General features: G+C 41.3%; 1 protein-coding gene across 1 annotated transcript in view; it reads left to right on the top strand.

Moving 5' to 3' along the window:
* The first annotated feature begins 20,620 nt into the window (after nucleotides 1–20,620).
* Nucleotides 20,621–24,002, top strand: part of LOC134392037 (uncharacterized) — a 29,626-nt gene continuing 26,244 nt past the window's right edge. Inside the window, exon 1 of the mRNA XM_063115995.1 lies at nucleotides 20,621–20,860. The gene's annotated coding sequence lies outside the window, so the exon portion shown is untranslated. The remainder of the gene's footprint in view (nucleotides 20,861–24,002) is intronic.

Below are 24,002 nucleotides of genomic sequence, written 5' to 3'. Positions count from 1 at the left end.
TCTTTCATTCTGAAATCTCAATTTTCAAGGCAAATATAACATTATAATGTACATATGAAGAGGTCAATTGCATCTCCTTCACACAATATGCACTTAAACTATGAAATTAATTGTCACAAATGCTGTTTTTAAAAACATAGTGGATGAAAATAATAATATATTCTATGGCTACTGTCAATTATGTTCAGAAGTGTTACCTCCCCATTCAGAAGGAAATCAACAGGAAGAAAGGCTTACTTGTGAGTCTGACAAATTTTGGTAATGTAATGTTGCACTAAACAAAACTTTGCAATTCATAAGTGTTCATTGACTTACGTTCTGATCACTAGATTCTGCGTGCAAATAAACAGGATGTATAATCCCATCTAGGGTGGCCTGCTTATGAACCCGTGTTGCAGTATGTTCTCACTCTAAGATTCACACTTACCTGGGAATAAGTCCCATTGAACCAAGTGGGGTTTACCAGTGAGTAGACATGCATAGGATTCCACTGCACAAAACAGGTTGTCCAGGTGGACCGTTGATCTGGTCCAGTATGACAGTAGTTGTACTTTTAGCCTAGAGTAAAACACCAACGGTTTTATCAAGCCCTAGCTTCCACCAGCAAAATGGAATCTGCTTGCAGAACAGATCTCCCCTTCATTCTGCAACTCCCTGTGTCCCCCCCAAATCTGCTCCAAAGGGTTGGGGGACCCTCCTGGGAAGTTTTGAAGGGTGCAGGAGTGTCAGGGATAGTTAAGGCACTGCTGTGTGGTCTTGTACTTTTTAGCTAAGATTTAATTAGAAGTAGTCTGGAAGGCTTTGGGACTCTTCAGCCTCTGGAATGTTAAAATATGTCAGAGTTGACTCTGTCAATGTTCCTACTCTGTCAGTTTCCTATTCCTGCAGCCACATGCTGGTTTTGGCCTTGGCAGAAAAGCTGTCTGTGAGAACTTGATAGAGAAAGGGTGGAGTTTGCAGAAGGATCATCCAGACTGAAGCATCATCTTGGTGAGCTGAAAGGCCAAAAGCCCCTGGTCTGGAAGACACCTATGCCTAGCGTGGCCATATGAAAAGGAGGACAGGGCTCCTGTATCTTTAACAGTTGCATAGAAAAGGGAATTTCAGCAGGTGTCATTTGTATATATGGAGAACCTGGTGAAATTCCCTCTTCATCACAACAGTTAAAGGTGCAGGAGCTGTACTAGAGTGACCAGATTTAAAGGAGGGCAGGGCACCTGCAGCTTTAACTGTGTTGATGAAGAGGCAATTTCACCAGGTTCTCCATATATGCAAATGACACCTGCTGAAATTCCCTTTTCAATACAACTGTTAAAGATACAGGTGCCCCGTCCTCCTTTTCATATGGTCACCCTACCTATGCCTCATTTTTTAAGCTGGTGCAAAGGCAAGAAGCCTTTTCTTGGAACATCTGGTCTAAATTCCCAGAAAACCTCCCTGTTTGGATCCATCATTGTCTGTGACTCTGGGGGCACTCTGCACATGCTTTGTCCTAAGTGGAACTTTGGATTACTAAGAACTTGCCATGAATAGTACTGTGAGGCCTTTCATAGACTTGAACTCTTGTTTGCTGTGGATTGTGCGTTTTCGTTTGTTGTCAGCTCAGTGCACCGGCAGACTGGGCTTGATCGTTCTGTTGGACTTTCTTGGCGCCTATAGCTACTGTCCATCAGCTATATGACTTCTGAAGTGTCTAACCATTAAGCTTTTGCCATGGGATTTCCTGCATTAAAGAAGTCTCACCAATTCCGGTGTCCCGTGTCAGTTTGCCAGAACGTGTGCTTGCCTGAGAGACTGGTAAACCTCACAAGGAGGCTGCAGGGGAGGAGAGCAAGAAAATCAGCTTGCATGTTATGGTGGAGCTGTATTTTCAAGAACTGCAAAACCTTCTGTTCTCATTACCTGCATTTGTACAGCTGCTCCTTTAAGTGATAGCACATTAGAAGTGTTTTCTATGCCAGCAACACAAGTCAGGTCATCCTAGCGAACTAGTTGTCTTAGATGTAATTCAGTTTTTGTCATACTTGATAAAGGATGGTGAACATGTGGCCGTCCAGATGTTATTGGACTGCAACTCCCATCAACCTTCACCATTGACTGTGCTGGGGAAGGTTGATGGACATTGCAGTCCACTAGTATCTAGAGGGCCACACATTCCCCACCCCTGTCGTTACTAGGCCTTCCCACTGTGTAAACATTTCGTTGAAAACATTTTAATCTGTTATAAGCACTGCTTTTATTGTGACTAATGGCTTGCCTAAGGATTTCGTGAGCCTGCATAATTGCAGAAAATGTAAACAAGAAAAATGAAAGCTACAAACCGAACCTTTTGAAGTAAAGGGAGTTGGCAAGGGAGATTATTATTATTTTCAAGAGTATGACAGTGTCTGCCCACAGATGCAACAGTCAATGTCCACCTTGCGGGTTTTCTATCTACTTTCATATTGTTGGGTACAATCAGATGAGCTGGAAAAACCAGTCCCCCCTGAAAGACACACAGTTGTCAAGTTATTGACACCACACCTAGGCTCATTCCCAGATGTCAGCAGTGAGATTTTGCAAATCCATTGCACAATACGGGTGCTATAAGTAAGCGTTTATATCTGTGGTGTAGACTGGCTGGGATAAAGCAGTGTCTTTTATCATCATCAGCGGTCTACCCTGCTTTTCAATCCAGAAAAGTCTACAACAGGACACAGTGCTAGATTTATAAGCAATGGGATAACTGTTGGATAAGTTCATCTGCTGTGAAGTAAGCTGAAGGAGACTGAATTAGAGCAGAATATTGTGTTCATTATTTAATTGCTGAGCAATTTCCCCCAAGGAAGAATGCATGTGTCTGAAATACATCAGGAAATTTGGCAACCTTCCCTGCACGCACCTTTGGGTTTTGCCTTTTTCATTCTTCCACTGTGTGGTAAAGCTGTCTTTGTGGTTGCATAATTAAGGACCAATTAATTAGATTGCACTGCATACTTGCACACATTCCAGTTTGTGCAAGCGGTAATGTATATGTCTAGCAAGTGACAATGTAGAAGACTGCATTTCATATTATCTGAAGCAACTTCTCCCATCTTTCAAGCTCCCCTCAGGGCCGGTGCTACCATAGAGGCCACTCAGGCGGGCGCCTAGAGCGCAAAGCTAAGAGGGGCGCCAGGCACAGCGCAGCACTCACGCACGTTTGCTGTGAGCCGGCCCGGCCTGAGGATTCAGCTGGGCCTGGGTGGGCGAGATGGCGCCCTGTGCCTGCCCAGCCGAAGTGAAGCCAGGGACGCTGGGGTGTGGGTGTGGCGGCTCCACGTTCGGACTTCCAGAACGCGCCTGGAAGAGAGAGAGAGAGAATGTATGAGTGAATGGGGTGCATGGAGGTCTTTGAGTGAATGCATGTTTGTTTGGAGTGAGTGATGCTGAGTGTGTGTCTGCGCGTGTGAGTTGGGGGAGATGATTTGGAGGTGATATTCCTATTAAATAATGCATTTTAGACCCATAGATATTCCTTTCCAATTTGTTTGCTATAATTGGCATGACGTATTTCTTGCACTTCAAAATAAATTTAGCAGTTTCAAGTTTTGTGCTTCTTATTTTTTCCAGGAAACATATGTTCTTAAAAATCAAAGTTGGCATTTTTGGGTGTGTGTGTGTGTGAAAGTAGCTCACCTTGCCTAGGGCGCAAAATAGCCTGGCACCAGCCCTGGCTCCCTACCCACAGAAGTTGAACTGTAGTATTGGATGGGTATGGCCTGCCCCATATTTTGTGGTTTAGGGAGTGGGGGCAGACCACTGACATGATCTGTTCAGTCACAACGAAGTGGAGGAATGCAATGTATAAATGAGCCCATAAAGTAGATACTGCAAAGACGAGATGGCTGGGGGAAATTCAATGTGTGTGTCCCCCTCCCCTACAAACATTTATGGAAGTAGCATCTTCCACACAAAAATCAGAAATGCTTTAACCTCCCTTTATCACAAAGTTAATCTTCAACCAACCCAGAAGGCAAAAGATTTGCCCCTGGTAGCATTCCTGTTGATGTTCTCAAATGTTGCATTTAGTTTCTGGCTCCCCTTTCCTGAAAAGGAATGCCGCTCCATCGGTTTTGGCGTGGCATAATTACTCTGGATGTATCACCCCAGAGCAAACTGACATTGACTGCTGTGCTTAAAGACTTGCTTGCATTGCCTACTGCAGCATGTTCTGTTGTTAAGATTAGAAGTGTTCACAGGTTTCATAGTGGCCTCCTTTGGTTTCAGGGTGGAAAGATGTATCAACATTCGGGAAAACATGAGCAATGAATGAGAAGAAAGTTTGGCACACATTCGAGTCATCTGAGCAAACAAGAGCCAAGCCAAAATGTTTTGAATGTGGAAAATTCTAGAGGAACAAATATTACAGAATCTACAATGCCCTCCTACCATTGAGAAAACAATTGCCCCCTATTCCTGTTTTAATGGCAATTTGTAATTCAAAGAGCACAATAGTCCGGCCTGCAATGCAGTGCCCAATTAAGGTTCAAGGACCAATTATAATTTTGTATGAGAACATAAGGTCAGAGATTGGTTAAGCCTGTTGGTGATGTTCAAACTGTGGAGACGGCGGAAGGCCGTTTCTCCCTTGTGACTGCGGACCATGGCCAGACACTATTCCATCTCTTATGTTCACTGTAAGAGATCCATAAATCTTGATGCTTTTGTAGAAGTGCTGCAGCTGAGCTCCACACCTCATGAGACATGACCTGAATAGGCCCCCTGCGAACTTAATGGCAGTGTGGCAGGGAAATCTTTGATCAGCAGGGTTTTACCATTGCACTCCTGCAATAACAGGAGACGAACACTCAAGGTTAGCCCTACCCTAAAAAAGCAGCTTCTGATGTCGAATTTTGGTTTCTACTAAAGCACAATAATTTGCAAGGAGCTTCATATATTATCATAATTGCTGGTGGGGCAAGGGACACAATTTTGATTTTCTGCTAGTGTCAACCCTACTAACACTATGCTGTTATAAGTCTGGATTGGGTTAAAGGGCAGAATACGTATTTTAAAAGGCTATTATTTGGAGAGGGGTATTCAAGGAAAGTAGTGTTACCAGTTGGTTGGGAGTAGTGCTTTCAGGTACCAGAGAGTCGAAAGACTGAAGGATGTTCAGTAAAGCAAAGGTGTGGAACCTTTTTCAGCCCAAAGGCCAAACTGGTTCCAGGGAAGAACATCAGAGGTGCACACCAGCAGGGCCATGTGGCTCAGACCCCACCCAACCTCCTGAAAATGCCCCTTCCCCACTGTAATTAGGCTTTGTAAAAGTCTTCATTGGCATCAGTGGAGTAAAGGTCTGCAATATCCCATTCCTCTGATACATAGAGAAGATGGACTCCAGTTGCACTTCATTCTTTGGAAAATATATCAGATTTATAATTGAGGGAATGGGGAGTGCTGGCGTTGTAAATCCCTGATGACTGGTTTCCTTCACAAGTGGTGGAAATATAAGTAAGTCCATTAAGTTTTGGTCAATGGTGGAAAATGTTATCAAGGAAATGCTTAATCTTATCATAGAATCATAGAATAGTAGAGTTGGAAGGGGCCTATAAGGCCATCGAGTCTAACCCCCTGCTCAATGTAGGAATCCACCCTAAAGCATCCCTGACAGATGGCTGTCCAGCTGCCTCTTGAAGGCCTCTAGTGTGGGAGAGCCCACAACCTCCCTAGGTAACTGATTCCATTGTCGTACTGCTCTAACAGTCAGGAAGTTTTTCCTGATGTCTAGCCAGAATCTGGCTTTATTCCATGTCCTGCACTCTGGGAGGATCGAGAAGAGATCCTGGCCCTCCTCTGTGTGACAACTTTTTAAGTATTTGAAGAGTGCTATCAGATCTCCCCTCAATCTTCTCTTCTCCAGGCTAAAACATGCCCAGTTCTTTCAGTCTCTCTTCATAGGGCTTCTTTTCCAGACCCCTGATCATCCTGGTTGCCCTCCTCTGAACACGCTCCAGCTTGTCTGCGTCCTTCTTAAATTGTGGTGCCCAGAACTGGACACAATACTCTAGATGAGGCCTAACCAGGGCCGAATAGAGAGGAACCAGTACCTCACGTGATTTGGAAGCTATACTTCTTTTAATGCAGCCCAAAATAGCATTTGCCTTTCTTGCAGCCATATCACCCTGTTGGCTCATATTCAGCTCATTATCTACTATTGAATGTAGAGCCTTTGTTATTTTGCTTAATTATGTGAAAAATACATTTTACTTTAATTGTCAAGAACCACCATTATGTGCCTTGACTATAGCTCAAATAATGTTTGGAAGGGCATGGAAATGACAGGCTTTTCATGCAATCCAAATCCCCCAACCTACTGGCTGGAGGAAGACTAAGATGATGCGTAGGTCCCTCTCTGCCAGTGGTGGGGGCCATCTGCCCTAAGGCCCCAATTACATCACTGGATCCAAAGACCCTCTTTTCACAGGATCAGGACCCCAAGCCATGCCAGCCCCAAACTGGTTGGGTATCTCCCCTATCTTGTCGAAATCCATGGGTGGGGAAGAGAAAGACAGAGGTCCATCAGATGAAAAACCAGCAAAAAAACCTCACCCCACTCTCAACCCACACACCTCCTGCCTTGGTCATTTGTGTTCCAGAAGGACTCTGGATTTCTGGCCAAGTTAGGATTGCTCTGCCCATTAGTAAAATATAGGAGCTTCTTAGTTTAGTGAAGTTATCAGCTGATAAAAACTAGTGTTCAGTACAAAGTAAAACAAAAAAATTGCTAATTGGAAACCAATTACTATTTAAGTCTAAAGTTTCTAATTCCTTAAACAGATTTGGATTATCTACATTTATTTAGTTCTCTCCCCCCCATTATTAATATTTATTGTTTACTCCTATTTTTCTCAGTACTGCTCTTGAAGTTCTGTGTAAAACATTATAGATTTAGGCTAATCTTAAACTTACCTAGGATTAAGCCCCACTGAACAGACTCAATGGGACTTCCTTCTGAATAAACAAGGATTGTGCTGTTAATGGTTTTAAATGATTATACTATGTATTAATCTTTATCTTTGTATTATATACAATAGAAACTAGATAGGCCAAGGGCTGCTAGACTCAGAATATTTTACTGCACTTTTACAGGAAATTGAGATGTTGATGGTGTTTCTCCTATTTTTAAAAAAGCAAGTATTAGAAGTGAGGGAATGTAGAATGTGCAGGCAAAGTCCATATTTATTTTTCTTGAATTAAACAGCAGGCTCTTGGCAAATAAATCATTTTTATTAAGTCACCCTGATCACAGATAGCAATATATCTTTAATGGGATTAGCACTGCCCAAGAAAGAATCAAATTGTGATGTTCCAGGAAGTCCCACCATAGCAAAAAGGAGATGGCAATACTTCATTAGCAAAGCTGGAGATGTCATCTGCAAGTCTTTGATATAAGTCATCTCCAGGTTTCTCAGACCCTCCTTTCTTCAAACTGTGACCCACATGGGTTGGGCCCCTGAACTTGAACATCACATACCATTTGATATGTTCATAGAAACACACCCGGTGCACAACCGCCCACAAATACTCAACCACAATGCAAATGCTGTAATACCAGCACAATTGAAGCAAGAAGGCAATTAATATGTCTGCATACAGTGTGACATGAATTCTGTCAAGGGGAATTTAAACTTTCACCAGCACCTAGTGACAGGTGTGGTTCTGTTACTACCTGTTTTTAGGAAGAAGGCCTCTCCCTCTATGTGCTAAAGCAGGTTTGACTCCTTGTTGATTGTTCATTTAGTTGAAGTAAAGACCAACTGATGCCCTCAGAAGTTTTGGGCTACAACTCCCATCAGCCCCAGTCAACATGACCAATGGTCAGGAATGCTCAGAGTTGTGGTCCAGGGCCAATATCAAGGGTAGGCATGGTTGGGCACCTCCTGAGAACCCACACTCCAGCAAGGGCCCACTGACAAGAGTTCCTGAATTGGCTCTTCCTCTGCTTCAGCATTGCTACCTGCTTGTTCACCTGTCTTTCACCCTGGCCCAGTCAACAGTGGTAGTGGTGGTGGTGGTGGTAAGGAGGAGAAGCAGCCAATGCCTACTTATTCATTATCCCTCCGCCTGTCAAGCAAACAAGCGGGAGCAATGAGGAGAAAGAGGCTGAGGAGCAATAGCTGCTGGTGATAATGATGGTGAGAAAACAAATGGAGGAGGTCCTATTGAGGGTCCCTTGCTCAAGGAGCCACATCATTATAGAGAAACTCTTTTCTGTTCATTTTGCTTCAATTTGCAATTAATGATGTTTGTTTAATTATACTTGACTTTTTTATATTAAAAATAAAACATAGTTCATTTTTATAGTAGATAGCCTAATTCATATAAAAGGGTTTTATGGACATAATTAAACTTCCAGCTTTGAATGATAGTGAAAATTGTTATTTGTGGATTCTACATGTCAAGAGCTTTCCAATGAAGTGTGTTTCATGAGAATTGGTCAATGGGAAGGTAGCTAGTCCAGAAGGGATGACCAACGAACTCCTGATTTTGAATTACTGTATTTCTTTGATCGTAAGACGCCATCGATTGTAAGACGCACACTAATTTCAGTATCACCAACAGAAAAAAAGCTACAAAAAGACGTGTCCACGATTCTAAGACTCACCCCATTTTAGAGATGTTTATATGGGATAAAAGTGTGTCTTAGAATTGAAAAAATACAGTATATACTGTGGTGCAAATTCACCACTGTACTATTTCAGAATCCACAAGCCTATGAATATTAGAAATCAATGTAAAACAGTACCGTTATGGTAGAATAGGCTTTTAGTCCAGGTTCAGTGATATTACATTGATCTACTTAATGATGTTGCATATGAAAAAGAATGCATTTCACAAACATGGGACTTCCTTAGTGCTTTGTGTAGGATAGAACCACAGGGCATGTTCTATTTGATTGCCTGCAGCAAAAGCATGCATTAATACACTAAGAAGAGGGTGTGGGTGTCTCTCTGTGTGGGCACCTATTACATTGTATGCCTTGCTTAGAGTTGGCAATGGTAAAACCCTAAAAATATATATGTATCCAGTTTCAACCGAAGACATTGCATTCAATATGCAGACTCACTCCACATTTCAAAAATCAATACCATTAGGCTCCTATGCCACCTTCCAGGCAGCTTTTAAAAGTATTGAAAATATTATGGACTAGTCTATCAATGGTTAGTGGTAAACAGAACCTGGCGTTTATATCTGAACATCATATGCTGGGGGAAGGCAAGGGACGGGGGCTGTTGCCTTCATATCTTGCTTTGAATTTCTTGGAGCCAAACTACACATCATGCGAATAGTGTGGGGTGGAGTGTAACCGAGGGATAGCTTTTTATTTACTCAAGTGTAAGCATGTGTAGCCCTGATTTGGATCAGGACCAACACACAACAGGAGGGAAGGGGTCAACTTCACATGGACACCATTTCCCCCCACCCCCCAGGAGATTAAAGAAGGTGGGAGACTTCACTGATGCCAAAGGGGGCTTTCCCTCTTTTATTTAAATCCTCTCCACACCAGCCCAGGAAGGATTTTTTAAGGGAGAAACAGTGTGGGGAAGGTTTAATCCTCAACCTCCCATTGCATAGTGGTCCTGATCCAAATCACATCTTACAAAGAGTAACTAAAAAGCTAACCTCCATTACATGTTGCATGTTTAGCGTAACATGAAGTTTGGTTCTTAGAAGCATTCAGCCGAGCTGGCATATGTTAGAAACAGAATGCTGGACTAGATGGACCTAACAGCCCTATCCAATAGGGCTCCCCATTTCTAAATAGCTTGGGATGTCTTTTCAGGAAAAGGTCTATGTACCTCCTAACCACCTACCTCCAGGGCAGGTGCTTGTGGGCCCTGATGGAACACCGAAACCACAGCACCAGCAAATGCTGCCACCAGAGCGGTCTAAAGGACAGGTAGGCTAGTACTGCAAAATGTTTCCAGAATTAAGCCCTGTTTCTATAGGAAATTTACTATACCTGTGTTTAAAAACCAGTGAGTCTGTTTGCTGCCAGCCAGCCTCATAGGGACTTTGTTGTTATCCAGACGTTTGGGTGTTTTTAACCGATAACTTCCACAACTTGGCAAGGTAAATAACTTATTAGCTTCCTGTACAATGCAGCTTCCCTCAGCAATGCTCTGCCTTGACTCTGCCCCCTTCCTGGCCTTATCCTTTTACCATTAGGGTGACCATATGAAAAGGAGGACATGGCTCCTGTATCTTTAACAGTAATATTGAAAAGGGAATTTCAGCAGGTGTCATTTGTATATATGGAGAACCTGATGAAATTCCCTCTTCATCACAGCAGTTAAAGCTGCAGGAGTTATACTAGAGTGGCCAGATTTAAAAGTGGGCAGGGCACCTGCAGCTTTAACTGTTGTGATGAAGAGGAAATTTCACCAGGTTCTCCATATATACAAATGACACCTGCTGAAATTCTCTTTTCAATACTACTGTTAAAGATACAGGAGCCCTGTGCTCCTTTTCATATGGTCACCCTATTTACCATTAAACCTGTGTGTCCATGTGACTAACTCATGACTTCTGTTTGCAACCATGATCAACAAGTATTAACTTCACCTGTAATTACAGAAGGCTTTCACTAATATTATTATACCATATTTTTATACTTACAAATCAGTGTCAGTTTGAGGCAACAGCAATGTCACAGTGGATTACAAACAACTGCCTTAATTTTGGGTGGCAAACAGGGCAGCCTCTATTCCATATACATGCTACTGAAGTGATGACAGACATTTTGAGCAGCTACTAGAGTAGGGAACTCTGAAAGTTGCCTTGTAACCTAGGGTGACCCTATGAAAAGGAGGACAGGGCTCCTGTATCTTTAACAGTTGCATAGAAAGGGGAATTTCAGCAGGTGTCATTTGTATATATGGAGAACCTGGTGAAATTCCCTCTTCATCACCACAGTTAAAGCTGCAGGAGCTATACTAGAATGACAAGTTTAAAGGAGGGCAGGGCACCTGCAGCTTTAACTGATGTGATGAAGAGGAAATTTCACCAGGATCCCCATATATACAAATGACACCTGCTGAAATTCACTTTTCTATGCAACTGTTAAAGATACGGCAGGCCTGTCTTCCTTTTCATATGGTCACTCTATGTAACCACTTTCAGAGGACACTAACAATGATGGGCTATCTTCTAGCAAAGGTAGAAAAATTGCTACAAACCTGAAACCTGCCATGGCACTGTACTCTAGAACCTGATCTAGAACTGGTACAATAATATCCCTGAGACCCAGGAACTTATTAGATTGTAAGCCTATGCGGCAGGGCCTTGCTATATACTGTTTTACTCTGTACAGCACCATGTACATTGATGGTGCTATATAAATAAATAAATAAATAAATAAATAAATAAATAATAATAATAATAATAATAACAACAACAACAACAACAACAACTTGGCAGCAGGGTTCTAAGCAGCACCACAATACAGGCTGTCAACGTAGCCTTTTGCTGACATTGTTGTAGCTCCTTGAGACGCAATGATAGTGATTTGCTTGCAGCTTGCATCTACTACATATCCTATTACTCAGTTCTTGTATCCTTCTCAATGCCAGGATTAGGCAGCAATCTGATATGAGCCAGGAACCAAGAGCCATGAGACAAGCCAGTAGTCAGGACCAAAGATTAAAGGATCAAAGGACAAAAAGTTGAGAAGGAAGCCAGAAGTCAGCTCAGGAAAACCTTTGTCACTCAAGCAAGAATTAGCTGCACCAAGAAGGTTTTTTATACTCCTTCCTGACCAGGAGGAACCAACGTCAGGCCTGAGTAAACAGAATCAGTACAGGACAGAGGATACTTCCCTGGGATAGCTGCCACCTGGATTTCAATAGTTCACCATGCAGGGCAGCTGTACAAAGATCCAGCACTTCTTAGCAACCCTACTAATGGCATTTTCTTAATTCTGAGATGTTGGTTTCAGATGCCAAAAGTTTTTACTAATGGGCGAGTTCTCCACAGGAAGTCAACAACAGTGTTTGCACTTAAATAACATATTGTATAATTATACCTACCTATTTACAGCTACATTTATATTTCATTAACCCAATTAATCATTGGCCTAACTGCCAGTAGTGCCCATTCAGAACCAATTTAGATGTCCTTCATCTTTTGGGGTGTTACCCTAATGGGTGGATACAGTCACATTTCTATTTAATAAGATGTTTATTTCTATCTGGCACAAAGTGTATGATCAGTTTTGGATTTCATTTAATGGATACACTTACCTTAATAGGAGTAAGCAATAACACATTTCTTAAATTAGTATCTTTGTATGAAGTTCATTATCCTCTATTAACACTCTTGTGATTCTAATTCATATTTAACTCTGTGTAACAATTCTTCCCTATATCCAAATGTTGCTTTGGTCTTTTTCTGAAGGATCACCAGGGCATCCCGCTATCTTTACAGGTGCACCTGAGTAGGGTGACCATATGAAAAGGAGGACAGGGCTCCTGTATCTTTAATAGTTGGATTGAAAAGGGAATTTCAGCAGGTGTCATTTGTAGATATGGGGATCCTGGTGAAAATTCCTCTTCATCACATCAGTTAAAGCTGCAGGTGCCCTCCTGCAGCTTTAACTGTGGTGATAAAGAGGGAATTTCACCAGGTTCTCCATATATACAAATGACACCTGCTGAAATTCCCTTTTCTATGCAACTGTTAAAGATACGGGAGCCCTGTCCTCCTTTCCATATGGTCACCCTAAGGTATACATAGGTATACATATACGTTACCTCTGATATTGAAGGTAGCATATAGCCACTAGGAACTACTGATAGCCTTCTCCAAGAAGTTGCCTAAGTGGCCATCACTACATATGAGGTAGTATACTCCATAGTTTAACTATGTGCTATGTGAAGAAGTACTTTCTTTTATCTGTCCTGAATCTCCCACCAATCAGCTTCATGGGATGGCCCCGGGGGTCTAGTATTATGAGAGAGAGAGAGAGAGAAATGTCTCCCTATCCACATTTTCTATATGATGCATAATTTTGTACACCTCTACCATGTCTCCCCTTCGCCTCCTTTATTCCAAGCAAAACAATCACAGCTGTTGCAACTTTCCATCATAGGGGAGATGCTTCAGCCCCTTGATAATTTTAGTTTCCCCTTTCTGCACTTTTCCCACTTTCTTTAGATGTGGTGACCAGAACTGTGCACAGTATTCTAAGTGTGGTTGCACTACAGATTTGTATAAAGGCAGTATGATATTGGCAGTTTTATTCTCAATTTCTTTTCTAATTATGCCTAATATATGGAGTTTGCTTTGTCTTCAGCAGCTGCTCACTGGGCTGATTTCATAATGTTTTGGCTACATAGGGATCGCCATTCTGAACATGAGTTCACTATTTGTATATATTATGCTAAAACTGAAGCTGGAACTGAACTCTGACCAGTTCCAATAAAGTTTTCAGAATCTGCCCTGGAGTAGATGAATTGCTTTCTCCTAACATCATTGGGCCAAGCTGGGTTGACATTGGTACAAGGTCTACCATTTAGTGTATGGCATTTCAGAAATAGGAACTGGCTGCCTGGAGGTCTATTCTGTAGTCAATATTAGTAAATTGATGCATTGAGAGGAAGCAGGCACTCAGACAGAGCTATCAATACACAACTGTGTTGCCAACTGCACATTCAGTGCTAAAAGTGACATACCAAATATTTTGATGCACCCTTTCTACAATCTGATGCACACTTTCCTTGGGCATAAGCTTCACTGAACACAGTAGGGCCTATTTCTAAGTAAACATGCATATGATTAGCAAAGACATTGAAGTTAAGGGAAACCCCCTTCTTCCAAATTTCAGGGATGCACATAAAAATACTAACGTGTTTCAGACCTACACATTTCTGCCTTTTTTAAATACAAGAAGCAAGGCTGCTGTTAGAAAACGGCTACTTTCAGAGCATTTATCTGATTTAAGTGCATCCCTTGGTTACACATACTGTTCTTTCAGAACTCTTGGGATTTTCAGTTTACATCTGTATAATTCAATCCAGATTTGACAGCTGTTATCCACAAACAAGGGACACGTTTATGTTTCCTTTAATAAACAAGGAAATAATAGCATCTAACTCTATCAAATGTAGACTGTTAACTTTTGTTTTTTAAAATTATAAAATATAAAAAGAGTAAGACAACATCTTGACTAAACAATGGTTACTTTGACACTGAAATGGTGCAAGGGCATATCAGAAGCAAGTTTTCTTTTGCCATGAGAATGCAGTAAAATGTTGTTTATTTTTGCTGTACACGTCTTCCTTCCACTTTCATTTCTTTTTTTATTGTACATGTACCTTCAGTATTTGAAGGCCAAAAGGGGGAAACTATATTATCCTGGAAATCTATTTTTTTTAAAAACTAGTTCTAATCATAATTGCGTTAATTGTTTTTCAGAGAAGTCTCTGACACTGGCCATAGCTAGATGGGGCGAAATCCCGGGGCGAAATCCTGGGATCGTCCCTGTGTGTTCACATGATGCACAGGGGATCCCGGGATCAGGGAGGGATGATCCCTCCCTTGTCCCGGGATCTCACTCAACCCTTTGAGCCAGTTTTTTCCACAGTCCCGGGCTGATCCCGAAACTGTGGAATTTGTGGCCGGGCGTCACAGTTTGTCCTGGTTCCTTGCAGTTACTCACAAGGAGCCGGGACCTGCGCACGGGGCGCAGAGCTTCTCAGGAGCACTGCGCCCATCGGGGGTGAGGTAGGGGGAGCGGGGATTTTTTTTTAAAAAAAAAAAAAAGCTTACCTTTTGCGCACGAGTGTCCGTGCGCATCTTTTCCTTTAACTAAACAAAATTAAAAATCTAAATTCTGTATTTGATTGTACATAAAATGAGATTTTGTTTTTTTAAATGAACAAAATATTGAATACTAATATTTTCCATGAAGTAATTTAGTACACCACACACCTAGCAAATATTTAGATCACACTTTTATGAAGATTTTGATGGCTAACACATATTTATAGCTATGATATTCCTCCCTGCGAACATCAAGGAGAAGTCTTAGATGAAAATATACCATATTCTAATACATGGCAGTGTAGTTTCATGTCTAATTTTATGACATGTCCATGCTACTGCCTCTTTGAGATTAGAACAATATTTTATGTAATAGGAATAACCAAAGCATTTGATGCAAAGTGTTTAATGTTCCATAGATTATTCCTAACACAGATTATTCTAAGGCAGGGGTGGGCAATCTGTGCCCTCCAGATGCAGGTGGACTACAACATTCATCATCCCTGACTATTGACTGTTGTGGCTGGAGCTGATAGGACCTGGAGTTCAACAATATCAAAGGACCAAAATTCTCCATCACTGTTCTAACATGACAGTTTGTTTCAAACACAGAAAAAAAGCCTTCTCTAGCCTTGAGACATTGCAGACTATTTTTTTTGCTCTATTCATGTTCGTGACTTCTGCTTCATATTTAGTGTAAAACAAACGTTCTCCCTTCCTGGCTGGATCACAAACCTGCCATTCTCCCATCCCATCCCTTTTCTATTGGAAGGGGTTTAGCCCAGTCTCTGGCAACAGACCCTCCCTTTTTCACAGAAAAAGAAAAGCTTAGTAATACATTTCAGACAGCAGCTCCGTAAATCCAGAGTTTCAGCAGAAGGTTCAGTAGGCCAAATGCAGTGAGTTTTTTTGTTTTTTATCAAGCAATCCGATGAGAGAAATGGGCCCAGGATTCTAGTTGATTGGCATTTGCTTTTCTCCAGATTTCTTTCCATGTTCATAGCTGCCAGAAGATGGAATACAGTCATATATTTGCCAATGAGAAATTTAAAAAAACAGCTGTTGTTTTTGTGACCAAAATCTAGTGTAACCTAGATACACTAAACTCTGCAAGCTGGCCGCTGCCAACGAACCAACTCAAATCCCATCCCATGCAGCCAGGGAAGATATTAATCTGTGCCACGAAAAGCACCCAGATTAACTGTGTGCAAGATTAAGATGCTGAGCTGTTTTTAGAAGATTAGTCCATGTAGTTTGGAACTTGTTGGAGACATTATTGGAGGCTAGGTCACTGACTTTTTCAGACCTGGAAGACATCCTCCTTTATTGATGTTAGTGTAATGACTTTGCAAGATTGATGAAGTTATCATGACAAGTTTAGCCAAATTCCCATGCCTCGACTAGAAATTATATATCAGGGATGTCAGGGATGCTTTAGGGTGGATCCCTGCATGGAGCAGGGGGTTGGACTTGATGGCCTTGTAGGCCCCTTCCAACTCTGCTTTCTATGAGTCTATGATATTTCACTATATATATTTCACTATAGCCAAAAGTGAAGATCATGGAAACTAAGGCTGCACTCCTTTGCACACTTTCCTAAGAAGATGAAACCCATTGTACAAAATAGTACTTACTTTTGAGTAAATGTGCATAGTGTGTTGTAGATGAACTGCACTTGAGAATCATATGGGAGCTCTTTTTGCTATGGGAACTCTTCAAATCTGCTAGGTTTAGGTTCCTTATGGTTTAACGCATCTCTCTTTCTCTATGTCTATATTGTTGCCTGAGTTTTTATATTAAAAACTCTCTTCAGAGATAAGGAAGGGATTCCCTTGCTAGAACTGAATTCCTGGGTTTTCCCCAGGCTTGTATGATTGGTGTATGTGCATGTGCAAGCAAACGTGTGTGTGTGTGTGTGTGTACGGACTCTGGCACCACGTGATGCAACCCTTGGAGCCAAAGAGAGAGGTGGTAACTGTAGGTATTCTATGAAGAAGTTGCAAAATAAACATTGCTCATATGTAATGGGTTGGATCTAGATTTAGTCATATTCAGAGTAGACCCGTTAAAATCAGTGGGATGACTAGTATTGGTTTCAATGGATCTCTTCTAAGTATGGCTAAATCTGTTTCCAAATCAAATATCCCTTTGCCACAGCACAGTAGGGTTCTGGTCTTAACTAAGTTCTCCACTGTTACTGTATGATCTCTCTCTCTCTCTCTCTCTCTCTCTCTCTCTCTCTCTCTCTCTCTCTCTCTCTCTTTCTCTTTCTTTCTTTCTCTCTCCTCCCTCCCTCCCTCCTTGACTCCTTTTCCTTGTGTGTCATGTCTTTATTAGATTGTAAGCCTGAGGGCAGGGACTGTCTTTTTTGCTAAGTGTAAGCCGCTCCGAGAGCCTTTTTTGGCTGAGGAGCGGGGTATAAGTATGATAAATAAATAAATAATAAATAAATACTGTAGTACAAACAATAAAAGATAACAGTGGATCACCCAAACCAATGTCCTACAAATGTGTGCTTCTCAGGCCATAGCTAGATGGGGCTTTATCCTGGGGTGATCCCCGGGATCATCCCTGTGCATCTACATGATGCACAAGGGATCCTGGGATCAGGGAGGTATGATCCCTCCCTTGCCCCAGGATCTCGCCCTCCCCTTTGGCCCCATTTTTTCCATGGTCCAGGGCTGAGCCTGAGACCATGGAATGTGTGGCCGGCCGCCGTGGGTTGACTCAGCTCCGTGCGATTCCTTGTGAGGAGCCGGGAGCCGCACATGGAGCGCAGCACTCCTCAGGAGCATTGCACCCATCGGGGGTAGGGTGGGGGGAGTGGGGAAAGTACTTTAAAAAAAATTAAAAACCTTACTTTTAGTGCATGAGCGTTTGTGCATTGCCGCCCCTTTAATTTTTTTTAAAATGGCGGACGCGACGCCTCTCCCTCTGAGGTCGTTGCATGTCGCATGTAAACAGAGGAGGGATCTCGTGATAAACACATTGCAGGATGTTCCTTCCTCTGTTGCGGGCTAAACGGTAGGTCTAGCTAAGGCCTCAGACTCATTTTCAACCCAATATATTTTCTCCAGCATTTTCAAAAATCATTTGGTCTATTTGTTTTTTGTTTGCTTAACTTTTCCTCTTCTTTTTCTTTCTTTACAGGGGGCATCTACCCACTTAATGTATCTGATGAAGCAGGCTCTGGCACATGAAGGCATAGGTCACAATAAAAATATGTAAATCTTTAAGATGCTACAGGAGCCCTGGTTGTAGTTTCTTCCATAATAGACTAATGAGGCTGCCCATCTGAAACGTATATTGCATGTGCCCAGCCTTTAAAAATAATAATCAGAGGCAGACAATTGTGTGAACTGAGGGTGCTTCCAGATGAGGATTTTAATCTGCATCATTCACAGAATTTTAAGGAGGGTCCATAAAAGATGTTGTTTTCCACTTGTAGCCTTCACACATATAATAAGTTAAGGAAGTAATTACTGAATGGCTGCAGGATGGCCTAGGAGCTCTCCATCTGGAAGCAACCTGTGTCTCTTCTGAAGGAATGCCAATTAAGTTTGCATTGCAGATGAGGAGGCAACTAATTCAACGGAATTGTGATCCATGATTCCCTCTCCGTGTTCTGTGCCAGCAAAACTGCTTTTGTTACTCTTTCTGCCTTTTCCTCCTGCCCCAAGGGTTTAAATGAAAGGTTACATTGTGGATGGTGGTGCGGAGTTAGACAAAAGCTGGAATTAAGTGGTCATGTTAACTAAGGCTATTTCAGAACTAAAAGGAAAGGCCCACAGGTTCTTATCTCAACAGGGTGCTTGGCTTGTGCTGATAAACTGACCTCAGCTTTTAAGTCTCTAACACTGAAAGTAAAAGTGCCATCCATTAGGAAGGGCTTGTGGAATGGACCATAGGTAGCAGACTAAGCCCTATGAGAAAGAGAAATGATTCATAGGCTGGCACTGTTAATTATTTATTTATTTATATATTTATCATTTTGTTTTTATTAGGGTGACCCTATGAAAAGGAGGACAGCTCTCCTGTATCTTTAAAAGTTGCATAGAAAAGGGAATTTCAGCAGGGGTCATTTGTATAATGGAGTGTTGTTTATTCGTTTTGTCGCTTCCGACTCTTCGTGACTTCATGGACCAGCCCACGCCAGAGCTTTCTGTCGGCTGTCGCCACCCCCAGCTCCCCCAAGGTCGAGTCCGTCACCTCCAGAATATCATCCATCCATCTTGCCCTTGGTCGGCCCCTCTTCCTTTTGCCTTCCACTTTCCCTAGTATCAGCATCTTCTCCAGGGTTCCCTCTTTATCACAACAGTTAAAGCTGCAGGAGCTATACTAGAGTGACCAAGGCCGGATCTACACTACTGCTTTAAAGGGTTTCATAACAGTTGTGACAACTGTATATGGAGTGTGTCCTGGGCCCCAACAGTTCTCAAAACTGTTATAAAGCGCTTTAAAGCAGTAGTGTAGATCCTGCCCAGATTTAAAAGAGGGCAGGGCACCTGCAGCTTTAACTGTTGTGATGAAGAGGAAATTTCACCAGGTTTTCCATATATACAAAAGACACCTGCTCAAATTCCCTTTTCAATACAACTGTTAAAGATACAGGAGCTCTGTCCTCCTTTTCATATGGGCATTCTAGTTTTTATACCTATACCACTCAAATGCTCAGCTGCTAAAGGCTCTCACAACGGCTTACAACATGAAAACAATATATAACAATTCGGAAGGATTGTTAATTTTTAACTATTAACATTTATATACTGCCTTTTTTGCTATAAAAAAGCCATCAAGCCTGCGAACAGTATAAAACTATAAAAGCATAACACAAAAAAGAACATTTAAAATGGCAAACATTAAAATAACTATAATTTAAAAGGCTAAATTAAAAGATGTGTCTTCACAGCCTATCTAAAAGCCAAGAGAGACGTCCTTAAGGGACCACATTCCACAGTTTGGGAGCAACACAATTGATGTGTTGCTCGCATCTGATGTGTGCCTGACAAACAGGCCTCTGCAGGAAGTGGTATCCTCAAGAGGGTGTCTCCTCTTGAGATCTTAATACCTGGGCAGGTTCATACCAAGACAAGCAGTTCATTAGATAGCCAGGTCCTAAGCTATTTAAGGCTTTAAAGGGGGGGAGAGAAGTAGTTTGCCTAAGTCTACCCTTCCCCACCCCCAAAAAAGCCTGAATGTGTTCTAGTTTACATTAACAAACAGCAACACGGTGTCTCCTTAAAAAGCCAAGTCATCTTCATGCAGCTTAGATTTGTAATCAGCTTTTTAAGTTCATTGGATCATACAGATCTCTGAAAGACTCAGGACATGAAAGAATGCAGGGTTTATGATACATATTTTTGCTTCCATGGTAGAGTAGTTCTATGATTCCGTAAAATATTGGGAGAGCTATTTAGACATTGAATTGCTTTGTTTTTCATGTGTGTGCTGGTAACCTATAAAAGTCACATTCAGCTGCAAAAACAGGAGTGGGTTCTGGCAAAATGTATCTCCAGCAAGAACAGAGTGTTCCTTCCAATATTTTTACAGCAACAGAAATGTAGTAGTCCACTGGGACAATGTCAAATAGGTTTTAAAATTAGATTTTGGTATTACACAAAAAGTGAGATAGACCTAGGCAATCCTTTTGCACCTTTTAATGTAAAAGTCATCTGGTCACAATTGGCTGCATCCTATGTTCTTCCACAATGGCAATTAATTACAGTTGCACGACAAAAATGAAAGAGGAAGCTTATACAATGTGGGCTCCCTAGGTACTACACAACAGGATGTTTAGTAGTGAAAGTAACATTTCTGTTGCATAAGCTGTTGCTTTCCAGAGGCTCGAGCCAAACCGAAGTTCCAATAAATACACTGTTTTAAATGAGCTTCTTTAACAGCAGATCGCCGCCTAAGGAACAAATGTTATCGATCTTTCTAGCATTGTTTACATTGTCCAAAATGTAATTCCGAAAGGCATGGTTACTAGAGCCAAAGAGCAGAGCAAGTCTGGACAATAACTGAATCAACGTGGAGAGAGATTTACGGAAGACACTGGCATTAAAGTAACAGCGTGAGTAACATTTTAAACCCTCTTTTAAATAGGATGCGTTGAAATACGATCTTCAATAATTTCTGGAAAATATGTTAATTGGCAAGAATGAATTAAAAGGTGAAGAGGGAAATAATGTGGGTTGTAGTTCCCTTTGCGGCTGAAAATCACATTTGCTTTCCAAATCATCTCCACATTTATTTGCCGAATTCCGCAGCAGGGTGTTGTTTCTCAGAAACCCCTTTCAAATATGCTAGAATAAAGTTTGTGCAGACAGAGATTGTCGCTGAGGATACAGCATACCTTTGCTGGAGTAACATACATGAAGGACGGCAGATTTGGGTAAGAACAATCTAATTGACCAGACTCCATATCATTTTACCAAGGTCATCTCCTCTGGATTCAGACTGAAGCAGAGTGAATATAAAAGGTCTTTTCACATTAAGGAATAGTTTAACAAAACCTCACTGTTCTTGCATTGGGGGTGGGAACAAGCCCCTCCTCTTCACTTCTCCATGTTGTGTTTGACTATAGTTAAACTCAGGAACAAAGCACAAAATGACTATTCATTGATGTGTGAACAAGAGGCATTCACGCCATCAGGCCAAATCAGTTCACAAGGAGATTTCAATGGCATCAATTTGATGCAGATAAGTTAAGTTTTGTTCAATCAATATTAATTATTTGCAATTATTTCCTGAGGCAAGTTTAGTTTATTTAAATTTTCCTAGGGAATTTTTTATTTAAAATGACACAGTGTGGTGTAGTGGCTAAGGTGTTGGACTGGGAGTCAGGAGATCCAGGTTCTAGTCCCCACTTGGCCATGGAAACCCACTGGGTGACTTTGGGCCAGTCACACACTCTCAGCCCAACCTACCTCACAGGGTTGTTGTTGTGTGGATAAAATGGAGTGGAAGAGGAGGATTATATACGCCGCCTTGGGTTCCTTGGAGGAAAAAAGGTGGGATATAAATGCAATAATAAATAAATAAATGAATAAAACATTTCACCTTTCAACAACACAATGTGTGTGTTCCCCCCCTCCTCCTCCCTCCCAATCCCCTTTCCTTTTGTGTCATGTCTTTTAGATTGTAAGCCTGTGGGCAGGGACTGTCTTAAGAAATACTTTTGTAAGCCACCTTGAGAGCCTTTTTTGGCTGAAGGGCGGCATAAAAATGCTTAAATAAATAAATAAAAATGTGTGTGAGAGAGCTTGCGCATATAAAGATATATATCAGCCCACAATTATTATTTTACTAGATGTAAGCATCAGACATATTTTTAAATTATTTATTGATTTATTTTCAACAAGTAATTAGGTTAAGTTTAATTGTAGACAGTTTTAAAACATCTGAATTTATAAATTTATTAAACTAAACAGAAGGTCAATTTTTCAAAGGTTAAGGTGGTGTTGCTTTTTAACGAAAGGCTTTAGAATTGTCTTTCCACATTTAAAAAAATAAATCAAAAATCAAATGGGCATCACAACTGATTTCCAGACAAAACATACTGGCAAGGTGTGACACAATAATAATAATGATAAAAAAAAATTGAGTCTGTACCACAATTAAAGAAGTGAAGAAACAAAAGTACATGGAAATAAAACAAAGAAAATGTTGGGTGATGAACTAGTGACTTTTCTTCAAATATGATACTATCACACATACCTTATTTCAAGCAATATAAAAAAATGAAGAACAGTAGCATGCAAAAAAATGAAAAAATAGGATCTTTAAAAACAAGAATAGGAATAGGTGCATAAATGCTCACACTACGTGTCCATGTACGGTTCTATGACTGTGTTCAGGTGATCTATCTCTGCTTAATAATATGAGTGAGATTTCCCCCTTAGCACACAGTCATAAAATCATAGAATAGCAGAGTTGGAAGGGGCCTACAAGGCCATCAAGTCCAACCCCCTGCTCAATGCAGGAATCCACGCTAAAGCATCCCTGACAGATGGTTGTCCAGCTGCCTCTTGAAGGCCTCTAGTGTGGGAGAGCCCACAACCTCCCTAGGTCAGTGATTCCATTGTCGTACTGCTCTAACAGTCAGGAAGTTTTTCCTGATGTCTAGCCGGAATCTGGCTTCCTGTAACTTGAGCCCGTTATTCCGTGTCCTGCACTCTGGGAGGATCCCTTTGTGCAAGCCTGCAAACAAACCAGGAAATCTTCTATTAACTATAGTTACTTGTTTCTCCAAACTGGAGAAATATTATTACTAGCTTCGGAACAACCCAGGATATTAAACCACTTTTTGAAATTGGTTTAATATTATTATGGACTGAGAGGAGGGGACAACTTTCCATACAAGTGAGTCCTTTCTTTAAAAGTGTTCCCCAGGGAAATATTTTCTAATAGGCTGCCACCAGTCAGAATGAACCTCTGGACACAGCCTAGTCCAGGGGTCCTCAATGTAGGCCTGTGGGGACCTCCAATGGCAACATGGTGCCCATCAGCGCCTCCAATGGCGCCTGTGAAGGGGTTCCTGACATGGCACCAATGGGCAACCAAATTTTTTAAAAATGTGTTTCTTAAATATATGTTTAAAAACAAAAACCCAGACCTACATGGATTTGTACAGATCCATAGTAATGAATACATATGAAATGCATACAACTTTCTAGCAATTATATATAGGCTTCAACAAAAGTGGACCAAATATCCAAGTATGGCCTTAGCTAAACCTAAGGTTTATCCCAGGATCATCCCGGGGTCGTCCCTGCCTGCTCCCGGGATATCCTGTGTGTCATTTACATGAATAGAGATGACCCTGGGATGATCCCGGGATAAACCTTAGGTCTAGCTAAGGCCTAAGTATCCATTTGAAAGTGGTGTCTATATGCCACCCATTCAAATATTAAAAGTATTATAAGATCCTCAACCCTTTGCATTATTGGAGGGGAGCATTTATCCTTCCAATGTTGTAATGTGAGCCTTTAGCGGTCAAAAGGATATAAAGAATCTATTTATGCTGACCATTTGTTAATTTCCATGAAGTAGGTAAATAATTTAAAAGAGTGCATTAATCAGTGATTATTAAAGACTGTTCCAGTACAAAATTCACCTGTGTAATAACCTCCTCCCCCAAAGAAGCAAGTACTAAAAATTGCCAAAACATATGTTTAAAAGAAACATTAGCTGTATTGCACCACCAGCAATTA

The sequence above is a fragment of the Elgaria multicarinata genome, chromosome 2, assembly GCF_023053635.1.
Source record: "Elgaria multicarinata webbii isolate HBS135686 ecotype San Diego chromosome 2, rElgMul1.1.pri, whole genome shotgun sequence".
Taxonomy (NCBI): Eukaryota; Metazoa; Chordata; class Lepidosauria; order Squamata; family Anguidae; genus Elgaria; species Elgaria multicarinata.
Note: the sequence above shows the minus strand (reverse complement) of the source record. Positions and strands in the feature narration are given on the sequence as shown.